At 48.4% G+C, this 22,509-nt stretch overlaps 1 protein-coding gene; it reads left to right on the top strand.

Moving 5' to 3' along the window:
• The window catches only part of LOC118146292 (uncharacterized), a 328,556-nt gene that overhangs the window by 9,624 nt on the left and 296,423 nt on the right, over positions 1-22,509 (top strand).

Raw genomic sequence — 22,509 nt, 5'->3', positions numbered from 1 at the left:
CTGGCCTTATGGCAAGGGCTGGCAACCTTGGCCCTGTGAATGGGAGCAAGAATAGCTCAGTCAGTTTTCTTATGGAGGATAACCTTATGGAGTTTGTTCTGTCTTTACTTTACATGGATGAGGGAGTGACTTAGCTTTCTCTGTAGAAGGTGGGTAAGAGTGGCCTAGGATGCAGCAGAGACGGTAATGATCCCATCACCGAGAGTCCATCTGCTCTCCCAGAACAACATGATTGCTCCTGCTTCTGTGACTATAGAAGCAAGGTGAGCCACCTCTGGGGTGCAGTATGGAAGAGCTGGTGTGACACCCTACAACTTCTCTTCCCCCTGCTGCAGTGTTAGAAGAGGCCGAGAGTTTTAGGTGGAGGAGTCTCTGCCAGCCAGGACCCCTGAGTGACTATGTGGAGCAGAGCCACCTTCAGCCTCAAGCTGGACCTGGGACCAAGAAACAAACCTTTGTTGCATTTAGCCACAGAGATTTTGGGGTGGTTTCCACCGCAAAGTGAACACTAGATACCTGCAAAAGTTGATGGTAATGGCATGGGAGGATGCTGATGTTTCATACATGCTGGCAAATATTGTTGTCCATTTATATTGTGTTCTGGGGAGCATTTCCTATGCTGAACATCAGTTACCTTGCCAATCTTCTTGGCTCTGTCAACACATAGGGAAACTGAGGCTCAGAGAGGTTAAGTAGCAGACTTAAGTTCCTGCAGCTGGTTTTGTGGCATAGCCAGACTTTATAACCCCAGGCTATTCTCATAACCATATTGGTCTTAACAAGTATGTACATGAGTGTTTTTTCATAAAGAGAATTTTATTTGCCCATTGGCTTTGCTCAGTTCTCTCAGTGGTGCTTCATCATCAGTCTGATTATCCTTAAGTGAAGTTCACCCTGTAGTCAAGCAATTAATGTCAATAAACAAACACTCAAATGTGGCAGGAGAGCCAGCTCTGAGAGGGGAATGGGGATGAGTCCTTAAGTGAAACAAGAACTTTTTGAGAAGATGAATAATGGCTTTCTCTTTAATATGTTTTGCAAACTAGAATTTTTGTATATTGAAAAATTTAAACAACAGTAATGCCACGTATATTTTTGTGCACATAAATACTTAGATGTGTGTGTGTATTTTGGTGGGCCTTGTGGTTATGTTATACCAACTATCTGGATTTATAGACAATACATTCTTGATCAACACATACCCAATTAGTTGAGCTTTTTTCATAATATTTAATCCTTTTATGAGAATGAAGAAAATAAGGAAAAGTAGGAATCTATTTTTTTTTTTTTTGAAATGGAGTTTTACTCTTGTTGCCCTGGCTGGAGTGCAATGGCATGGTCTTGGCTCACTGCAACCTCTACCTCTCAGGTTCAAGTGATTCTCCTGCCTCAGCCTCCTGAGTAGCTTGGATTACAGGTGCCTGCCACCATGCCTGGCTAATTTTTGTATGTTTTAGTAGAGACGGGGTTTTGCCATGTTGGACAGGCCAGTCTCGAACTCCTTACCTCAGGTAATCCACCTGCCTCGGCCTCCCAAAATGCTGGGATTACAGGTGTGAGCCACCGCACCTGGCAGGAATCGATTTTTTACAACCATAAAAGTTTTAGTATTTTGAAAGTCTTGAATTTTGATCAAACCCAGGCTCCTAAACTATGAGGTTGTATGAATTCATTTACTTAATGAGCAATTATTGTGCACCTACTGTGTCCCAGGTTCTGGGGCCTCAGGGGCAAAGTACTGATAATGACCTTGAGGAACCAATGAGCTTCTTAAGGGAGAAAAGACAGGAACCCCAGGAACTCTGTGACCCAGTGAGACAGTGGTAAACACTGTGTATAAGCATCCCCCAGAGGACTAGGAAAATTCAGGAGGGAAATGTTTCCCACTCAGTACTAGAAGTCACAAAAGCCTCATAGGGAACCCTTCACCCGTTTTGGGGCTCTTTGCCCTCTAGGCTGGGCAGCAGTGAATCCGTGAAGACCTGGGAGTTTGGAGCCAACAATAGCATTTGAGTTGGCTCAGGACAGAGAGGTTGGGGTAGGATTTCAGTAGAGACTTCAGGAGAGGCTGTTCCTGCCAGAGATAACAGCCAGAGCTCAGGCATGATGGTAAGGGTGAAATTAAACTAACGCTCTTCAACAAGGAGGTTGGAATAAAAAACGATTGCAGGTTAACCTCTAATTAACCAGAAAATGCCAGTAACTGGAACCGCTTATAGAAGGTTGTTCCACTAATTAAGATTTTCCTGTGCGTGTGCACGGTGTGTGAGACTACGCAGTCACAGATTCACTCACACACTTCTTCAGCCCCATGCTGCCCTGAGGACCCTCCCTTTGCATGCAGTGGACACGGATCTCTGCACCCCTCTGTGGCAGGGAGGGTGCTGCCTATCAGTCTGGAAGACACATTCTCAGCACGTCATGCTGCGGCCCCACGGAGGCCCCATTCCAAGAGGATTGGAAATGTAATCACAACAGTTTTTATTAGCAAAAGAACAGCAGGAACCCTTCTGCTGTCCATATGGACAGATCCCGATGGGTATTCATGAAACAGTTTGCTACGGGAACAGCCGTGCTTAAAACTCCTCGTCCAATTACCTTTGAACTTGCCTTTTTTTTGCTGCAGTGGCTACTGCTGCTGCATGTGAAACATCTCACACACTCGTTTCTCCCCAGGAGGGAGGCGTCTGCTTCACCCCGTTTGGGGTTCTTTGCCTTGGAGGCTGGGCAGCGGTGAATCCAAGAAGACCTGGGAGTCTGGAACCTGGTCACTCATCATGGATGTCTGGGTGGTCAACTCAGTTTCATTTGTCCTGTTAAATTGCCCGGTTAATCGGAGCCAACAATAGCTTTTGGAGAAACCCCTCATCCCTGTTCGGGCTTAGAACAAGGGGTGATTCTACAAGGACATTTAATGAGGGTAAAGAACTTGCTAATGCAAGCACTGTTTCCTGGCCATGTCCAAATGCTGCCCAGGTAGAGGGCAATGGTATAGAGACCATGCAGCCTAGGCACTTGGAGACGTTTCTATCCCCAGTATCTCATCTCATCAACCCTCCTGGCCTCTGTAAGTTCATATCAAGTTATATGCCCCAATTCTAGGAAAGAAAATACAGTTTTTATGTATAGAGTTCAGAAATGTGTAAATTGGAAATAGGATCCCTGTTAAATCAGAAAGGAACCCCTGCCTTCTGCAGGTTGTAGGTGCCAGACCTTGAAATTCATTGGCTGGAAGAGGACAGAGAAAGAGGATCAAGCAATTCAAAGCCAGCACGTCTGTGAGTTGGTGAAAATCAGTACTGGGAGTGGCCAGCAAAACACAGTTTTAGCGGCTGATGCCTTGTGAACTGAGCAGCTCTGCCCTGGATCTCCTGGTTAGAGAGAAGTCAGAGGGGACAGCTGATGTTCTGCCTGCTACACTGGCCGTCTTCTGGCAACGACGTCTCTGTTTTCCTTTGGGTATTCATCACTCTCCTGCTCTCAGGCAGTGGGGTTGGACTGGGCTGGCTTCTGTCCTCTGCCTTGAGTAGCAGATGTGAAACTCAAGCCTGGCATCTCATGGATTGGTTCTAAAATGAGCCTACCTGGGACAATAAGGATGTGACTTGGGGCTTTTGCTGGAACTGTCTTCAAGAGAGCAGGCTTCTAAGCAGGAGAAATGTAGGCCTGGAGGTGTGAGTGGTCATGTATCTGTCATCTGGGAAGAACCTGATGAGGATGACTCCCATCCTGATCCAACTGTGCCCAAAGCTATACCATCCTGGCCGCTTGGTACCTGAAACAATAGAGCCTCTTCTGTGCGTAAACCAGTTAGAGAAGCCTCCTGGGGTAAAGATTCTGCTAGATAAACCTCTTCTCAAAGGAAATGGTCTTTCCAGGTCTTCTTCCCTGTTTTCGAATCCATCACCTAAGGCCTCCCATTTCTCATCGGGGCAGCTTCTCAAGCTGGCTAGAGGAGAGGCAGGCATCTTCCCTGGGTGTGGAATCACATATGGCAGTGTCAGATGGTCCTGGGTACAATCCTGGCTCATCGTAGTGGCTCATTAAATCATGTTAATAATCTGACTGCATACATTTATGGGGCTTTTCCATTTCCCACCCCTGAAGGCAGAATCACCCTGGGGTTTAGTCCAGAGTGTGGGCTTTGGAGTCAGACCAGACCAGGATTCATGCTCTGGCACTGCTGTTGCTAGCAATGACTTGGGAAAGTTGCTCAATCTCCGTAGGCCTCAATTCATCTGGAAAATGGGTATGAGGATGCTTGTACCCCGCTGCATGTTTCAAGGTCTGAATGAGAAAAATTTATGCAAAGCAAAGTTTAGAATGATATGTTCTGCATGGGAGCTACTATTGTTATTTCTAGAAACCCATCAAAACAAGCTTCCCTGCCCCCCCCCCCCCCCACCAGATAGAGGCTTGCTCTGTCACCAAGCTGGAGTGCCGTTGGCTCACTGTAACCTCTACCTCCCAGGTTCAGGCAATTCTCTGGCATCAGCCTCCTGAGTAGCTGGGACTACAGGCACACACCACCACACCTGGCTAATTTTTGTATTTTTGGTAGAGACGGGGTTTCACCATGTTGGCCAGGATAGTCTCGATCTCTTGACCTCATGATCCACCCACCTTGGCCTCCCAAAGTGCTGGGATTACAGGCATGCACCACCATGCCCAGCTGAAAACAAGCTCTTAAAGCTACTAAGCCGATGCCCATCAATTGCTATTTCATTGGATTTTCCAGTGTACACACTTCCTTTTCTTACTTTTTTCCCCCAGTATCCTCTGAGGACTGGTTTTTTCTTATTCTGAAGTCTGTTTTTACCCAGATGTAGAAGATAACAGATACATTCTGAGAGCTCTCCAGGGGCAGGAACCATACCCAGCAGCCAGGAAAGACTAGAGCAGAAGAAAGTGTGTTCTGATGGAGGAAAAAGGGGCAATGCTCGGGAAGGGGACAGCCTTGCTAAAGGCTTATGAGTTCGACATCTTTGACTCCATGATACCTTGTTTGAAGGACAAACCCACTGTGGTTCCTCCTTGGAGATGGGGAGATAACCTCTTCAGTTCAATTCAGTCTTCCTGAGTATCTGCTTTGTTTAGAGTCATGGTATTCACCCCAGCTCAGATTTTCCCTTATTTGTTTTCTTATCCAAGTAGAAAGAGGGAGTTTGCAGCAGTATGGAAATTGTAGAAATTGGCAAGCTGATTCTATAATTCATATGGAAATGAAAAAGACCTAGAATAGCCAAAACAATTTTGCAAAAGAACAAAGTTGGAGGACTAACACTGCCTGATTTTAAAGCTTATTATAAAACTACAGTAATCAAGACAGTGTAGTATTGGCATCAAGATAGACAAATAGATCAACGAAATGGAATTGGGAGTCCAGAAATAGACCCAGGCATATATGGACAACTGATTTTTTGACAAAGTTGCAAAGACGATTCAGTGGAGAAAGAAGTCTTTTTTAAACAAATGATGATGGAAAAATTAGATACTCACATCGAAAAAAATAAGCTTTGATCCATTACTTGCACTATATATAACAATTTGATCAAAATGGATGACAAAGCTAAATGTAAAACCTGAAACGACAACACTTCCTGAAGAAAATAGGAGAAATCTTTGTGACCTTGGTTTAGGCAGAATTTTAAAATATGACACCAAGAGTATAATCCATAAAAGAAAAGATTAATATATTGGACTTCATCCAAATGAAAAACTTCTGCTCTTTGAAATATATTGTCAAGGGAATTAAAAGGCAAGCCACAAACTGGGAAAAAATACATAGAAATTGTGTATCTGATGAACTTGTATCTATAATATAGAAGCAGCTTTCAATAAACATAAGACAACCTAATTAAAAGCAAACAAAAGATTTTAATGTACATTCCCCTATAGAATATATGCAAATGGTTAATAAGCACATGAAAAGATTTTCAATGTCATTAGGCATTAGGGAAATGCAGACTGAAATCACAATGAGATACCGCCATACATCCTATTAGAGCTGCTAAAATGAAAAAGACTGACCATGACAGGTGCTGGTGAGAATACGGGAACTGAAACTCTCATACCCTGCCACTGGGAAGAAAAACACTGAAAAAGAGCTTGACTGTTTCTGATGAAGTTTAATGTGTGCCTACCGTATGATCCAGCCAGTCCACAGCTAGCTATATACCAAAGAGAAAAGAAAGCACATGTCCATACAAAGACTTGTACACAAATGTTCATAGCAGCTTTACTATAATTGCCCAAAACTGGAAACAACCTGAATGCCCATCAGCAGCAAACAGGTAAACAAACTGTGATGTGTCCATATACCATATGTTGGAATACTGCTCAGAAATAAAAAGGAACAAACCAATGGTATATGTATTAATATAAACAAATATCAAGATAATTATGCAGAATGAAAAGAAGCCAGTAAAAAGAGTAATACCAGTTTGACATGTATTTCATTCATATAAATTCTGCAAGATGCAAGCTAATGTATCATGACAGAGAGCAGATTAGTACTTGCCTTGGGATTGAGGGCAAGGGGCTGGCAGTGAGTGGAGAAAGGAAATTTCTGGGGGTGATGGATATGTTCATTATCTTAATTGTTATGGTTTCATGGGTTTCTATATATGTCATAACTTACCAAAATGTACACTTTAATTATGTGTCATTTATTATATGTCAATTACGCATCTTAAGTATGCTGTTAAAAAAGGGACGATAAGACTCTAACAGCAGCACCTGGATCAGATAAGATCATCCAAGAAAGTGGCTGGCTGTCCAGAGGAAGGGGGAGAGATGGAACAGGGTACAGGCGCCAATGCCAGTGTCCCTCATTTTGTACCTGCCTACCTTTTCCCCCACTGTCCCCTCTGTCAGGGCACACCCTTCCTATCCTCCTCAATTATTTGGATTCTATTGTCCTTCTAGATCTGAGAGAAAATGCTTCCTCCATGAAGCCTTCCAGGACCACACCAGAGTTGTGTTTTCTTCATCTTCTATGCTTGTACAGCATTAATTGTGTGTATTACTCCTTGGAGTGTGCCTTGTGGGTCTTGCCACATAGAGGAGAAGTAAGTGAAGGGTTCAGTCAGCATCAGTAACTGCTCTCCCAGGCTCTCCTGAGGCTTCTGCAAGTGTCTTCTCTTCCTGGTCATTTTTCCACCTCCCCTGGGATGGGACAAGAAGGAGGTCTGCCCACACTAGCATCTCTTCAGTGAGCAGCAACTCCACCTGCCAGAGGGCAACACCCATGAAGCAACCCTCTGTCTCCCTTAAGCAGTCAGTCATGAGATGCTCCAGGCGCTCTTCAAAGCTTGAATCAACCTACTGTCTTCTCTATGGCCACAACCCTAGTTCCAGCTGCCATCACTGTTTGCATTTGCTGGGAGCACCACACTAGCCTTGTCTCCGGTTTCTCTACTTCTATGCCTTCTGCCACCCCACAATGGGCTTATTCTTAACTCACCACGCAATGGGACTCTTCCAAGATTCCCATCAGCCTATGCCACTTCCCTGCCTTTAACTTTGACCTAAATTCTCCCAATTGCACTCAGATTAAAACCAAACCCCCTTGCCATATGGCTGAGCTGATGTGGCATCTGCTGTGCTCACTGGACTGGCCTTCAGTATGGAGCACACCCTGGACTCCTTCCCCCTTGGGTCCATGGCTCGTTCAGCCCCTCTCCTGGAGCTCGTTCCTCACCCACCCTCCGTTGCAGGGGAGCTTCTTCCCTGGATAGCTGCTTAAAGCTTTCCCTTCCTCTTTGTTCTTTGTCTCATAACATCCAGTTCTGTTCTTTCTCAGTACATATTCCTATTTGTAAGTGCATATTTATATTTTGTGTTGCTAATATAATGGCTGTCTTCTCCAGTCAGCTGGGAGCTCTGGGAGAGAGCGGAGCCAGTCTTCCATTTACTGTTGTCTGCCATGTCCCCATCACCAGCTCTCAAAAATATTTGTTGAATGAATGAATGAATGAATGAATCACAAGGGGAGATTTGAGGGGACTGGCTTTCTGCTGTATCCATTGACCTGGTGACCTTGGAACATGAGGATATATTTTTCTGCCTTACAATACACATTTCTGAAATGAGTATTGAAATGATAAGAGGATGGCTCTTATCATTGTTGCATATGTTTAATGAGGCAGCATTTTTCCCCCAGGAAGCTTCCAACTTAGTGATTCACTCTTACAATGGTGCACATGATGTCTAAGAATTGCAGTAACATGAAAATTGTTGCATTGCCTAATAGATGAGAGTGTTTGGCCCTCAGTTTCTGAGAGCTTCCCTGTTGTCTCTCAGCCGTGGCACCTGCTTTGTGACTTGGCTTGTGTGTTGTAATAAAATATTTAGTATTTACATTGTTCATATAGCTGTGTGCAGTTTCTCTTTAGCTCAGACTGTAAGCTTCCTGAGGGCAGAGATGGTGTTTACACTTTACCATTTAAGGACTCAGATTGGGCACAGAAGGGGAGTGGGGGAGATGGTATGAAGGGAAGAAGAGGGGAGAGGCAAGACAGGGGAAGTGAGGGGAGGGGAATCTAATTTCTGGCCTTCCCTAGACATCCCTTCAGCCCTGCGGTGTCTAGCGGTCCAGCTGTGAGACCTCTTGAACTGCCCTGACCTCATGGGTCCAGGCCCTGCCATCAGCCCCCAGATGCCATGCTGCTGAGAAATGATGTGGCCAAATGGTTAGGAACACTGGGTGGACCCAGGCCAACTTAGGCTCTGCCCCAGCTCTTGTATTTTGCTAGCTGTGTGGCTCAGGGCAAGTTGGTTTCTCTCTAAGCCTCAGTTCCCTCATCTGTAAAAAGGGGATAACAGTAATATCCACCTTGTAGGATGAATATAAGCAGAGTTATGGTAAAAATATGAACAGCTTGTATTGTGTGAGCACTGGCCAGTCAGTCAGTCCTGGAACAGGATCAGGCGCAAACCTTTAGAGGTATCAGAGGAGAGCAGGAGTCGTTAAGGTGGAAGGAGGACATGCAGGAGCAACCAAAGTGAAAGTAATTCAGTATTTTAACAGCTGGTGTGCCACACAGGTGTGAGCTGTCTAGGTTGTACTATAATGAATGTGAGACATTTAGCATGATGCAAAGTAGATACTGCCTTGATTCAGGGTAGCAATTGCCAGTAGTGTGCTGGTAAATGCTATGAAACACTGGCTTTCACACAAAAAAAGTCCTAAACATTGGCGTAAATACTACCATCAGGGTCAATTTCAAGCTACCAATTTGCCAACACTGAACCTGGGGTTGGGAAGAGATGTATATGTGGCAGTCACCATTTGTACAGAATTTCCATCACACAGACACAGGAGTCCTAGGTAAACTCAGCAATGTAGATCATAATCACGTATAGGGACATATTTTGAGTATTCTTTAACCTTTGTTTTTAATATAATTTATTTAACTCTAAATTTATATAATTTACTTTTTAATAATGGCCGTGTTTAGCAACTGGCTTGCAAACATTTTGAAAATTTAACAGTTGCCTCTAGAGAAGTGGAATCAGCTGTCTCTAGCACACCTTTGAATGACAATGACTCTTATACCCACCAGTTTGCTTGCCAAATCTCTACCTATTTGCATTTCTGAGATTTCTGAGACCTCTCTTGTTCCTTACCTGTAGCTGACCCCACCTGATGCTCATTCCTAGCTCATTCTCTCACTTCCTGTCATACCTGTGAATTTGCTGTTCCTGGTAGGCAGGCCCCAAGTATGTGCTCCACCCAAGGGAACATGCCTAGTCCCCAGGTCCCCTTCTTTCTCTCTGGCCACCTTACCATCTTCTCAACCCAAGCTTCCCTGTTGGGATGGCCCCTGATGAGACACTACTAATTTGGGGAGCAGAAGACAGTGTGCATAAGGGAAAGCCATGCTCCTGGGGTGTGAAAGGTGAGCGACGTTGGATTTCTTTTCAGGGCTAGAGAGAACCAGCTACAAAAGAGGGTTTGGCCTACGTTTGTCAGGCTGCCTGCACCGCCCTACTCTTGGCTGCCATCCTTAGCATTTCTGCTGGCGAAGGTGCTTGGCAAATTAATCCCCCAAATGCACAGAAATCTCTCCTGCCAAATTCAATTCTCCAACCAGCGATAAATGCTCACCACTGGCTTGTGCAAGCAAAAACAAAGCACAAACCCAGCAGCAAGGGCTGTGGCATTGGGGATGGGAAATTTACCATCCTTTGAAACCCTGCATGTCTGTGCATCTCAAAGTTATCAAATGAATTAAAGGGCCAAAGAAAAGATAAGGGGTTTGGTAAGCAGCAGTAAGTGTGGCAGAGAAAAGGGTATCCTACCTGGTTCACACATCACCAATAGGCACATCTGTCATCAAGCCTTTATCTGAAGGACACTTGCTGGAAAGAATCAGGCATCTCAGAGGCATATTCAGGAGGAGGAGACACTGTTAGCAGACAGCCCTGTCCTTTGTGTCCAGGATAAGGAGAAAGAAGGGAGAAGAGGGAAGCTAGGCTTGGAAGATAGTGGTACATAGTAAAATGAACAAAGATGGGCTTGGTCTAAATTTAGGCTTCATCACTTTGTACTTTTGTGACCTTGGCCAGACTTGGTCCCATCTCTGAACCTCAGGTTTCTCATCTATGAAAATGAAATAGTAGTATCGTAGAGGATGGTATTAGTGTTTTATCCGTATCTCTTGGCAATCACTATTCCTGGGCACCCAACCTGGAGACTTCTGACACAAGAACCTGGGGATAATGGTCTGATAAGGGCTTTCAGGTTGTACTGTGTATGTGTGTATGTGGCACTGACCAGGTATTGTGGGGAGTTAATTCATTCTCCCAACTGGTAGCAACCTTCAACCCATGACTGGCAGGAGTTGGAGGATACATCCCCCAGCTCCCTCACCCCTCAGTGGGATGACTGAGGTGTGCTCCACAGATTTCCAGAGTGCCCTGCTGTGATGGAGCCTCACTGTCCTGCAGTAGTAGAGTGCTCCAAAACACACTTTATTAGCTTCTTTCCCTTCTTTTTCTTTTCTTCCCTCTCCTGACTGGTACTTCCTGGGGTCAAATCCCAGATAAATTGCTTGCCCCTAAATCCTTGCTCCAGGGACTCCTGCTGGGAGAGTTCAATCTAAAAAACATATTGTATATCATAGGGTAATTTTGAGGGTTAAATGGGAAGGCATTTAAAATGCTCAGGGAAAAATAAACTGTGGTGAGCATTAGTAGTAGGCATTAGAGTAGATATTGGTCTCCTGTCCCTTTCTTGGTCTCCTATCTCTTTCCCAGGAAGAATATGACACAGTGAAAACTACTTCTTTCCAGCTCCCCTGCAGACATTTGAGTTCTCTGCAAGGGAGCGGATGGGCGAGTGGCTATCTGCAAGGCTGTCTCCCCAGTGCTCTGGATCCTGACTTAGAAAGGGTGTGAAACTCCCCGCACGTGGGGCATAAGTGGAGCCTCTGGGAGTTCTTTTGGGGGCTAAACAGACTCAAGGACTAATTAGCTAATGCCTTTGGAGTGCCTGGGAATGTCAAGTGCTGAGTGTGAAGTGCCATCACTTGAAATGGCTTCCCCTCTCTAAGCCCTCCACGGAAGATGTGTCGATTACTGTGTGTGGAGGAGCTGTTGCAGTCTCCAGTTGGGGCTCTTAACCAAGCAAATATTTACAGTCCCCACGAGGCAGCCAGGGCTTCACAGGCCCCAGAGGCTGCCGCTCGCAGCTTGGCCCAGGACCACTAGATGGGGTCTTGGGAAGTGTTTCTGGGCTCCTTGTTCCTCTATGGTGCCCATGTGGGATTCTGCAGCCCAGTATCCCCGGGCCCCAGACTACTCCTCCTGTGTGAGCTCTTCCAGGGCCCTCCCACCCACACAGCCAGGCCCTGAGGTTGCTCTTTTGTCTTTGATCATCCATCCAGTACATAAGTCTGAAATCTTTTTTTCTTCCAAACCTCTTCTTCCTCCTTCTGAAGGTGGCATCCTCATCCTCCGTAACACTTCAGGCATCTTTGATCATTACCAGAATGTTCAGCCACCTACCAAGCTGTTTGGATTCTTTCTCCATATGAGTTCTGACATCCACCTCCTGTGCATCCAATCACCACTGCCCTGGTTCAGGCCATCATCCTCTTCCCTGGTGCACTGCTCTCCTGGCCACCCTCCTACCCACTAGTCTGCTCTCCACATAGCCAGTGGAGGCTCCTTCTGAATTGCAGTTCTGATGGCATCCCCCACTCAGTGAACTTTCAATGGCTCCCTATGGTTTGCAGAATAAAATTTGAACTTTTCTGTCTGCATGGGGGTCCACTGTGATTTGGAGAAAGTCTTAGTCAAACTTTCTCATTATTTTCAACTCTCCTCTTCTATGTTCCCACTGCTCCAGCCAGCCTGAACTACTCAGGAGTTTGGGACCACTCCCCCGGTGAACCGTCCAAGCTCTTTCACCTCCTGCCTCTTTGTATATGTTTAGAGAACAGATTAAATATTAATCTGTTCTTCTCTCACCTCCCATAACAATCTGATCCATGTCCTGGGAGAGCTTTGACTTTGTATTACAGGGATGAGTAGGGAAGCAGCTTCACACCTCCTGTATTAATGCTGTGTCTGGCTAAGACATTTCTGACATCTGAGTGTGGTGCTGTAATACAGTGATCTCTCTGTCAATAGAGAGGATGGTTGCATTTAGTCCCCATTGCCGCTCACTGCTTGTTATCTAACTGAACATGTGTATGAGAGTCTGTCTTTTCTCCCTGCCTTCTAGGATCTCCTTGTACCTATTTTTTCTTCAGTGCCAGCAAACATTAGTTGTTCAATACTTGTTGAAATAATATGAACTTGTGGCTTCAGAAACCACTGTGTATAGTGGATGTGGCATCTCTTCCTTAGGATGTATTTCTATGAGCTGGGTTGATGGGACATGGCAGCCAGTGTGAGCTCCATGGGCAGAGGTCTGCTTGGAGTCCCCCTGTGGTTCCTTCTAGGTCCTGGGCTCCCCAGGTGACAGTACCTGCAGAGGCCTCCTACTGGGAGAGCTCGTGTCAGGAAGGCAGGACGTGGAAAGACGGAGGGCCTAAGGGCAGGGAGCCAGTCTGGATGGGCAGGGGGAAGCTCAAGTGGTGGAAGCATTTCCTCAGCCATGCAGGGGTGGGGGTGCTTGGAAGCTGGGGCATCATCTGGCCCCACTGGGTTGGGTGGGACGGGCAATGAGGAGGTGATCCTTCTGGAGCATTTCCGTCACCTCTGGAAAGGGGCCTAGTCTGGAGTCGACTCGGATATTAGATGGCAGGAGATCTAAAGGTATTGGGTCCAGTTTTGGTTTCTGTTCTTTTCTCTTTTCCCTTAAAATAAAACAAATGGGTATCTTTACCCAGTCTAATCTGTGCAGTCCTGGGAGGCCCCACATTGTGTAACACCAGGTGTTATGGCACAGCTCTTGGAGTTGAGCTACATAGTAGCCCTGTGATATGGTTTGTATCTATGCCCTTGCTCGAAATCTCATGTTGAATTGTGGTCCCCAGTATTGGAGATGGGGCCTGGTGGGAGGTGATTAGATCATGCAGGAGGTTTCTGGTGGTCTAGTACCATCCCCTTAGTGCTGTCTTACGATGGAGCTCTCCTGAGATCTGTTTGTTTAAAAGTGTGTGGTCCTGTCCCCTCCTCTCTTCCTCCTGCTCCAGCCATGCAGCACGTGCCTGCTTCCCTTTCACCTTCTGCTGGGATTGTACGTTTCCTGAGGCCTCTCTAGTCATGCTTCCTGTATAGCCTGCAGAGACACAAGGCAATTAAACCTCTTTTCTTTATAAATTACTCAGGCTCAGGTAGTTCCTTATAGCAATGCGAGAACGGACTGATACACCCTGTTGGGTCCCGACTTCACAGTCTGGTAGCCTGCTGAGCAGATAAGGTCTTCTGATCATTTTTGTTTGACCTACCAGATGTTGATAAGAAATTGAGTGACACACGTCAAGTGATTTTCGTGGCATGCTGGGGCCACTTATTGTCCTGACCCGTGGCCTGGTCTTAGGTCACAGTCAAGGAGAATGTCATTGATACAGTGGAAGACCCTTCACCATCATATGTGAGGCCAGAACAATGCCATCAAGCTAAGCTGTGTGTATCTGAACGACAGAATGACAGAGGTGGGAAAGCCTTTCTGGAACTTTGTCCCTCTCTCTCCTATTTGCAGACACAGACCTGGAGCCAAGAGCCAGAAAGGGACTTTCCCAAGGCTACTCCGTGAGTGGACGGCAAAACTGAGACCAAAACCTGAGTCTCCTTACCCACAAGCAGGTGTCTGTCCTGGTTAGAGACAGAGCGTCCCGTCTTCCCTTCCTTTGTGCCTCCCATTTCATGGCCATCAGCTCCATTGCAGACCTGTGTGGAGGCTGGGGGAAGACTGTGATGGGGCGGGCTGGGGAATAAAGACTAGGGAGGCCCAGGCTGCCCGGGATAAAGGCTGAATGCAGGGGCGTTCAAAAGCCACTGGGCACTGAGCGAATTAAGCCATGCTTGTCTCCGTTGCCTGGGTACTCTTTATGCATCGCATAATGCCATTGTTCAGCCAGAGCCAGGGGCCAGAACAAGCACTTTCTTTGCAGGTAGGCAGTAAGCGCAGGCCCGACAGCAAGAGAAGGAGCAGGCGAGGCTGGAATATTCCAGCTTGAAAACAGCAGCTGTATAATAAAGCCAGGCTGGTTTGTCTCAGGGCCCCGCTGTCCCTTCTCCCCGCCTCAAAGTAGCAGCATGAATCAGTTCACTGCGGCAATGGTCCAGGCGATGTGACTTGCATCCCCATCAGCTACCTGATTGCGGTCCCTGGATACACGAGGCGCTGGATGTGCCTGGCATACCAAACCGCCTGCCTCTGTGCCGCAGCTACTGGTAATGAAGATCGCCGGCCCCGCCCCTCACTGCGGACAGAGCCGGGCATTCTTCAAGGCCACCACTGGCCTTTTATCTTGTCCAAGGCTCTGGGATAGTCACCGAAATCCTTGGGCTGCTTTTGACGGGGGCCACCAGCCCGTCTCAGAGATGCCCTGACAAGCCCCTCCGGCCCTGGGCAGACAAAGGCTTGAAAGGAGAGGAATTGCACACGGTCCAGACGCTGCTGTTTCTAATAAGTTATTTTGACACACAATTAACTGCAAAATTTGCTCTAAGCTAAGAGCTCAGGCCCTTACAGGGTTCGTACAGAACAATTCAAGCAGGATTTGGTTCTGTGCAAACGTCACCCTTCCTGAAGGGCTAGGGATTGCCAGCTCCCCACGGTGATGCCACCCCTCTCAGGGGCGGCTGTGGGCACCGATCAGAGAGGATGCATCAGCCCGCCCAGAGCCCAGCATGGGGCCAGGGGAACCGTGGCACGAGTTGGGGGGGGGTGGATAAAGCTTACACAAAACCCTCCAACAGAGCTCCCTGAACAACAACTCTTCCTAAAATGGTGTCGCTTATCCTTTGCTGACAAAAGCCTGATTTGAGCTCTCCCCGGAGGTGGGATGAAGCGAACACATTGCCTTTTATCTCCCCGTCACTTTGAGAGGGGAGACAACTGGTACAGAGCGTGGAGGGGAGCCCTGAAGAAGGTACTCTTGAATGAAAGGCATAATCTCCAGCTCCCCTAGACCAGGAGGGGAGGCGGCTTTCATCCCCCACCACAGCTGGCTCCCCCTCACCCCCCACCCCATCCTGGAGGCATCTGAATGGGAGTGGGGAGCTCCGAAGGAGAGGCTCCTGCCGCTGCACAATGCCACACAATATTGCTTCTCCCCAGGAGCCCAGAGGAGGCCATGGGCTTACAGTGTCTTACTTTGAAACCAATTCTCCAATCAGCTATTTAAATAAGAAATATAATCTAATTGAACAACCAGCGCTGTTGGTCTGAGATGCTTCCATTTACAAGGCACTTGAAGAAAGTCCCCAAACCCCCACTTTATGAGGACCGCAGCTTAGGATGACTTACTGGGGGAGAGAGGTGCCGGAGAGGGAGGGAGGGAATTAGAGTTGGCCATTAGAAATCCAGGCTGTCAATTGCTTAAGGGGTGAACCCACGCTGTACCTGTCGGTGCTCTATGCAGAGAAAGTGAGAGAGGTCTGTGTGTTTTCAGAAAACCACCCTATAGTAGACAATGCCCTGTAACGTTGTGGGAGGGGAAGAAGGGGGCACAAAGCCTTGTCTGTCTCTCTTTTGGAAACATCTTTTTGAGTACCTACTAAAGTCATTGCCACATCATTTTTTTTTTTTTTTTGTCAGAGGCCAAGTGGCTGTTAAGACCCTGTAGGTGAAATTTCCCTGATGAAAACTGGCCCAGCACAAGGTGGGGGCGATAGTCTTGACTGAGCCTCCCCTGCCTGAGCTCACGGTCTGCCTCCGGGACCAGCCGTGTTTTGTGTTTCTAGGCACTCTTGAGAGGGAGGCTTGAGAGCCTGTGCTGACCACTGTTGGAATCCTGAGAAAGCTCATCTGCCACATGCTAGCTTTTAATCTATGTGCAGCTAACTCACGGGAGGCCTCATTGTTTCTCGTTGGCAAAACGGGCTGTAAGGACCATGTGAGCTGAATGTGGACTGGGCCTGGCAGGTGAACTGTGAATTGTGCTGCATACAGGATGGGTACAATTCTACTGTGATGATGGCACACAGTAGAATTGACCTGTCCTGTTCTGCCCAATTCTGCCCCACTCTATCTTGCTCCCTTCAAAATCTATGGTGCTGATGACCACCTGTGAGAGGTGATGTCCTATGTGAGGCCAGGGAGGGGAGTGTCCATTTGAGCTGGAAGGCTGCCCAGAGGAGGTGTGGCTTGAACTAGGCTTGAGCAGTGGGGAGGATTTGGAGAGCGGAGGAATGAAGGAGAGCAGAGAGGAAAGGCTTGGAGGTAAGAAGGAGCAGAGAGGGAGGGCTGGGGAAGCCAGCCTGTGGGGAGGGGAGGAGAAGTAAAACGCTGTGCTGGGGAGATGGAGGGGAGAAGGGTGGGAGGTGGCAGAAGCCTGCCCCTCCTTTCTTGGCTTCTTTGCACCCATCTGGCATCCTTGCTCATCAGAGGATGAATCTGGCTAGAGGGGAGCAGAACTGAAGAGCAGAGCTGTGCAGCCCTGGAAGCATCTAGAGACCAAGACCCTCAGGGGCAAGGGCAGGGCACTCACTCAGCCACACCGTGGGTCAGCAGCAGGGCAGGGCTAGACCCCGTGCCTCCTGTCTGCTTTGAAAGCTAGTTCTGATGAGCACCTGCTGTGTGCCAGGCACTGCTCTAACTCTTAGTGTGGTTTCCACAGTTAGTCCTACGACAAGCCTGTCAAGTAGGGAGCATTGCTATCCCCATTTTACAGACAAAGAAGCTGAGGCCTGGAGTGGTTTTGAATCTTGCCAGAGGTCACACTGCCAGGAGGAGGTGGAGTCCCCAGGCCAGCATTGAGCTCTTTTCTGTCCTCTTATCTTTGGGGGAGCTTGGCCCAGTTTCCTTCTCCTTTCCTGAAGGAGCGTGTGCATCCTTGTTGAGACCAGGAAAGGAGGTCTCAGCTTCATTTGGTATTCCCTCCCTTCTTAGCAAAGCACCTAAGTGCCTTCTGTGCTCCCCGAACGTCAGGGAACATCAGCAAACATCACTGAGGCGGGAGAGGAAGGCCCCTAAACCCGTGCCCCATGGTGCGGGAAGGGCTGGCTCACTCGACTGACTTCCATTAAACATTTGACGCATCGCAGAACTGCCGAAAACCATCCATCAGGCCACCCCCCTCCGCCTGCCTTCCCACCCTGCTCACAGAGAGGGGGTTCGGCCTCAGCCTGCATTCCCCAGCCCCAGGGAAGAGAGAGGAGAGGGGCAATACCCAGCCACAGCTGTGAAACTAGTAGGAGCGAGCACCACGTATCGAATGTCTATGTGCCCAGGCAGACCTCAGCATGTTACAGATTTTATCTCACTGAACCCCATGACTGCCAGTAGGTATGGTTACCGTTTAGTAGACATGGAACTTGACATCCAAGGGGGGCCACAGTCACTCTGAAGGCCCCCTCCACCCTTCTGCATTCCTCAATGGGGTGGGGGTAAATTAGGTGCCCCGAAGTGGGGTGGGGCTGGAGCAACATGGGGTATTCAGTGGTCAGTGCCCCGTGGAGGACAGCCCTGGCTAGGGCAGGTTGGAGGACCCTTGCACAGGGTGAGTTGCAGGACAGCTGTCCATGGGTGGAGGAACCCTGTCCTTCCCTCCACCCACTTACTGCAGCCAGACCAAGTTCTCCGGGCTCCTCTCTCTCCCTGGGGCCCCCATTCAATCAGGGGTCAGTCTCTTCAGTTCTCCCAGCTAGATGTTCCTGAATCCACCATCTCACCCGCTTTCCTCCCATGTCACGGCCCCTCTTGTTGGGGACTGCCCCAGCCTCCTGCTTGTCTTTGGCCTCACCTTGCCAATTTATTCTCCCCACTGAAGCCAGAGGGATTGTTCTAGAGCCCATGTCTGCTCTCTGGTGCTTCCACTTAAAACTCAACCTGACTGCCTTGCGTGGGATGGAGCCCACATTCTGCACTCAACCTGACCTCCCAGGCCCCTCCCACCTGCCCTTGCTGGCTACCCCGCTGCTCATGCTAGGGTCTCTGCTGTGCTGTGCTCGTGGCAGAAGCATCATCCGCCTCTTTTGCCTGGTTAATTTCTGCTTAATATTCAAACTCCAATGCAGAACGCCTTTCTCCAGGGAGTCCTCCCTGATAACTTTTATGTGCTTCCTCCCAGCATAGCACAAACTGCACTGTCCCATTTGCTTCCCTGCTTGTCTGTCACCCTCTACTGACCATCGTCAGTTCCAGGAGGGCTGTGAGTGTGCCCCCCTTCACCACTGCTCCTACAGTGTAGCATGGGGCTGTTCCACAGCAGGCCCTCCGGGAATGAATGAATGATGCCTGATACAGCTAAGACAGGAATCCCCCAAGGCGCAGCAAGGGCCAGGGACTCAGACGCAGGTGGCATCCTAGCAGGGGGAGGTGGTGTGGTGTTTGGAGTTTAACTGACACCAGTGCTTACAAGCTGTGTGGCCTCTGCCTGCCTCAGTTTGCTCACATGCAACATGGGGATAATGACAACTCCTTTACCAGGAATTTGTCCTGAAAGGCCCTGGCAATGATGCCCAGACAGCACCCAGCCCCATGCTGGTCACAGAGGAGGATAAGGTGGGGCTCCCTCTGGGGCTTGAGGCCAGGATCAGGCTGCAAGCTTCTCTGAGACAGTAGGTGGGGCTGACTGGGCTCTGCAGTCAGGAAGACTGTGAGTCTTGGGGCTACAGTCCAGGCACACAAGAGGGGGCACAGGCAAGACATTCCCCATGTTCCTCTGGGCTGGCCTCAGGCATGTGGGGGCTGAGTTGTCACCATTAGCTCATCCTTCCTTTGAATGGAGCCAAAGTTAGAACTGGCCAACGCTGAGATTACCTGCATGGGGAAGCAGAGGGACCCAGGAGGGTTTGGAATGTGGGTGCGGGTGAGGGAGGTGGGATGTGGGGAAGAACCACCGTTTATTAGTCACCTGGTAAGGCGCAGGAAGCGCTGGCTTTAATGACAGTCAGGTGCCCCCAGTTCCTGGGTGTGTGGCCATGGGCACTTTGTGTAAAATGGGTATGAAATAGCATGTGCCTAGGTGGTTGCTGGGAGGGCAGGGGGCGCAGTACAGAGGAAACGCCCTGTGCCCGGTGCTGGCCATGGTAAGTGCCTGCTAACTGAGGCCCACTGTGGAATCTTTGGGGTGCTTCAGTCTGGTAGGTATGATCTCCATTTCCAGAAGCGGACAGGAGGCCCAGGGAGGTGAACTGCAGAACTCAGGGCCATGCAGCCACTAGGGACCAGAGGGACAAATGACCTGGCCCCAGGCTCTGTGCTGAGGATTTGGCCATGGGAGACCACATATGGCAGGGTAGTATTTTTCTCATCGCCTTCACGTTGCGTTTCTTAATTTAAAGTGGGAAATTCCATATTGGGTGCTTCATCAATCATTTTTGTGAGCTCAGCTCCATGGAAAGCACGGAAAACATTTATATTTGCGGCTCAAACTGTCGAAAATGTAAAACAATTTAAATAATATTAACATTTTAACAGCCTCCACTCACGGCTCTGTGAAATTAACCATTATCTCTTGGAGTATTTGTTAAAATTCAGCCACGGGTAAGTGGTGAGTCTCATGGGCAGCATGTTTGGGGGTGAGAGGGAAGTCCGGGGGGTACCCATGTGAGTTCCAAGAGGCTGGTCCCACCCAGGCATCCTGGCCATTCTGCCAAGCCTGTGTCCTTGCTCAGTGGACAGCCTCCTGTGGCAGGGACTGTGGCTCCTCATGTCTCAGATGAAGACCCTCCCATTGGGCTGGGTGTTGGAGGCCTAGAGAAGAACATGACACAGACTCTGTCCTCAAGGGATCCCAGTGTGGGGAAAGGTGACTGGCAAAATGCACACCGGTGTGGGATTTGTGCTGTACTCAAGAAGGGAGTGCTAGGGTGCTGGGGCATGGAGGGGGAATCAGGAGCACCTCCCAGAAGAACCTGCGTCTAAGATGGTTCCTTGTGTTGGGCACGCACTGTGTGAGGGAACAGATCCTCTCCAAGGTCTGGCCTTGCTCTAAACCTCAAGAGCCAGAGAGGGCCTGCGTTTTGTCCCAGGCAGTGAGGAAGAAAGGGCTGCAGAGCCATGCTTCTGGCTGGTTCTGTTAAAGCTTCACACGCAGATCTGGGATGGGTTCACATGAACAGGGTTGCAGACAAGAGGATGATCTGGGTGGGCAGTTGCGGGGCTGTTGGGTGACCCAGGAGTGATGAGCTCGAAAAACCAAGACTTGGGGAAGAATGATGTTATTTTCAAATAACAAGAATGAGAGATGACTTTTCCAATGGCTTTGGCAGGAAGAACTAGGCTTTGTGGGCAGATGTTATAGGGTGATAGTACAATTTGTTTTCTGCTACATTTTCTTTTCTTTTTTGAGTTGAGTTCTCGCTCTGTTGCCCAGGCTAGAGAGCAGTGGCATAACTATAATTCACTATAGTCTTGAACTCCTGGGCTCAAGTGATCCTCCCACCTTAGCCTCCAAAAATGCTGTGATTACAGGTGTGAGCCACTATGCCCAGCCCTACATTTTCTCACCTATTCTTTCTTCTATCATTATTATTTATTTCTTCATATTGTCTTGTGCCTGCTAATACCTGTTCTTTCTTCTGCTTTCCCATAGGGTCATGACAGAGTTGACCAATAATGAAATGGTGAACTTCCCATTGTCGGGGTGTCACACAGATGTTGGGTGACATCAAGGACTAGTTAAGAGGAATTTTTGCATGCGACATTTATTCAGCCCTACTGTGGGCCAGCCCTTGACTAGACACCACCTTTTTGGAAAAGAGCCAGACCCAGTCATTGCCCTTGACAGGTGCTATAGACTGAATCGTATCCACCCCCCAAATCTGTATGTCGAAGCCCTGACACCTAATATGACTTGACTTAAAATTTGGTGATGAAGGCTAAATGAGGTTGTAAGGGGGGCCCCTAATTCAACGGGGCTGGTAGTATCCTTATGAGAACAGAAAGAGATGCCCGAAAGCTCACTCTCCATCTGTGAGCACAGAGAGCAAAGGCCATGGGAGGACACAGCGAGAAGGTGGCTGCCCACAAGTCAGGCAGAGAGCTAGGTGCAGAACCAAACCCAACCCCACCTTGATCTTGGACTTCTAGCCTCCAGAGAGGGGTAAAGAAATGTGTATTGTTTATAGCACCTGGTTTGTGGTATCTTGTTATGGCAGCCTGAGCTCACTAATACAGTCGCTCTTAGATGACGGACATGCTAAGGTTGCTGACTATAATACGGTACTATACAGGACAGAGGTGTGCACAGAGAAGGGGGTGCCTGGCTCAGCCAGGTGGGCATCAGGGGAGGCTCCCTGGAGGAGGTGGTGGTGTGACAGAAAACGGAGAAGCTGATCATGAAGAGAGGAAGAGGAAGGAGAGGAAGCGGAAGTGGAGGGGCCAAGGTGTAAAGACACAGAGGTGTTAAAAGGATAGCAGGGTTGGGGACACCAAGAAGAATTCTATATGATTGGTGAGCAGGGTTGGAAGAGGATTTGAGAAGAGAGAGGAGGCTGGGGCACAGGTGGGCCCACAAGCGAGGGAAGACCCTTCTTTATCTTTCTGAGAAAGTGATTTAGAGACTCCCACCTGCCAGAGGACTCCACGATCAGTGACTAACTTGCTGTGTGACCTTAGGCAAGTCACTTAACCTCTGTGCACCATAATTCTCTCGTTTGTAAAACTGGGCGAAGCATCACTGCCGTGCCTGCCACCCGGATGCTTTGTGGGCTCAATAAGTGAGTGCGTGTGAAAGCACTCTGGTGAAAGCCCCATAATAGCACCATGGAAATGGAAGGTGTTGTTATTATGTAACCACGCGGACTCCCGTCAGCGTGGAGTCAATTGGAGTCTTGAGGGATGTCAGGGAATTGGCTGTTCTCTGAAGCTTGTCATAGAGACCTGTCTTTTCATTGTATTCCTTTCATATCACTGTTGGCCCGATGAAAGAAGGGGAG

The sequence above is a fragment of the Callithrix jacchus genome, chromosome 12, assembly GCF_049354715.1.
Source record: "Callithrix jacchus isolate 240 chromosome 12, calJac240_pri, whole genome shotgun sequence".
Taxonomy (NCBI): Eukaryota; Metazoa; Chordata; class Mammalia; order Primates; family Cebidae; genus Callithrix; species Callithrix jacchus.
This window is presented reverse-complemented; position numbering and strand designations above follow the sequence as displayed.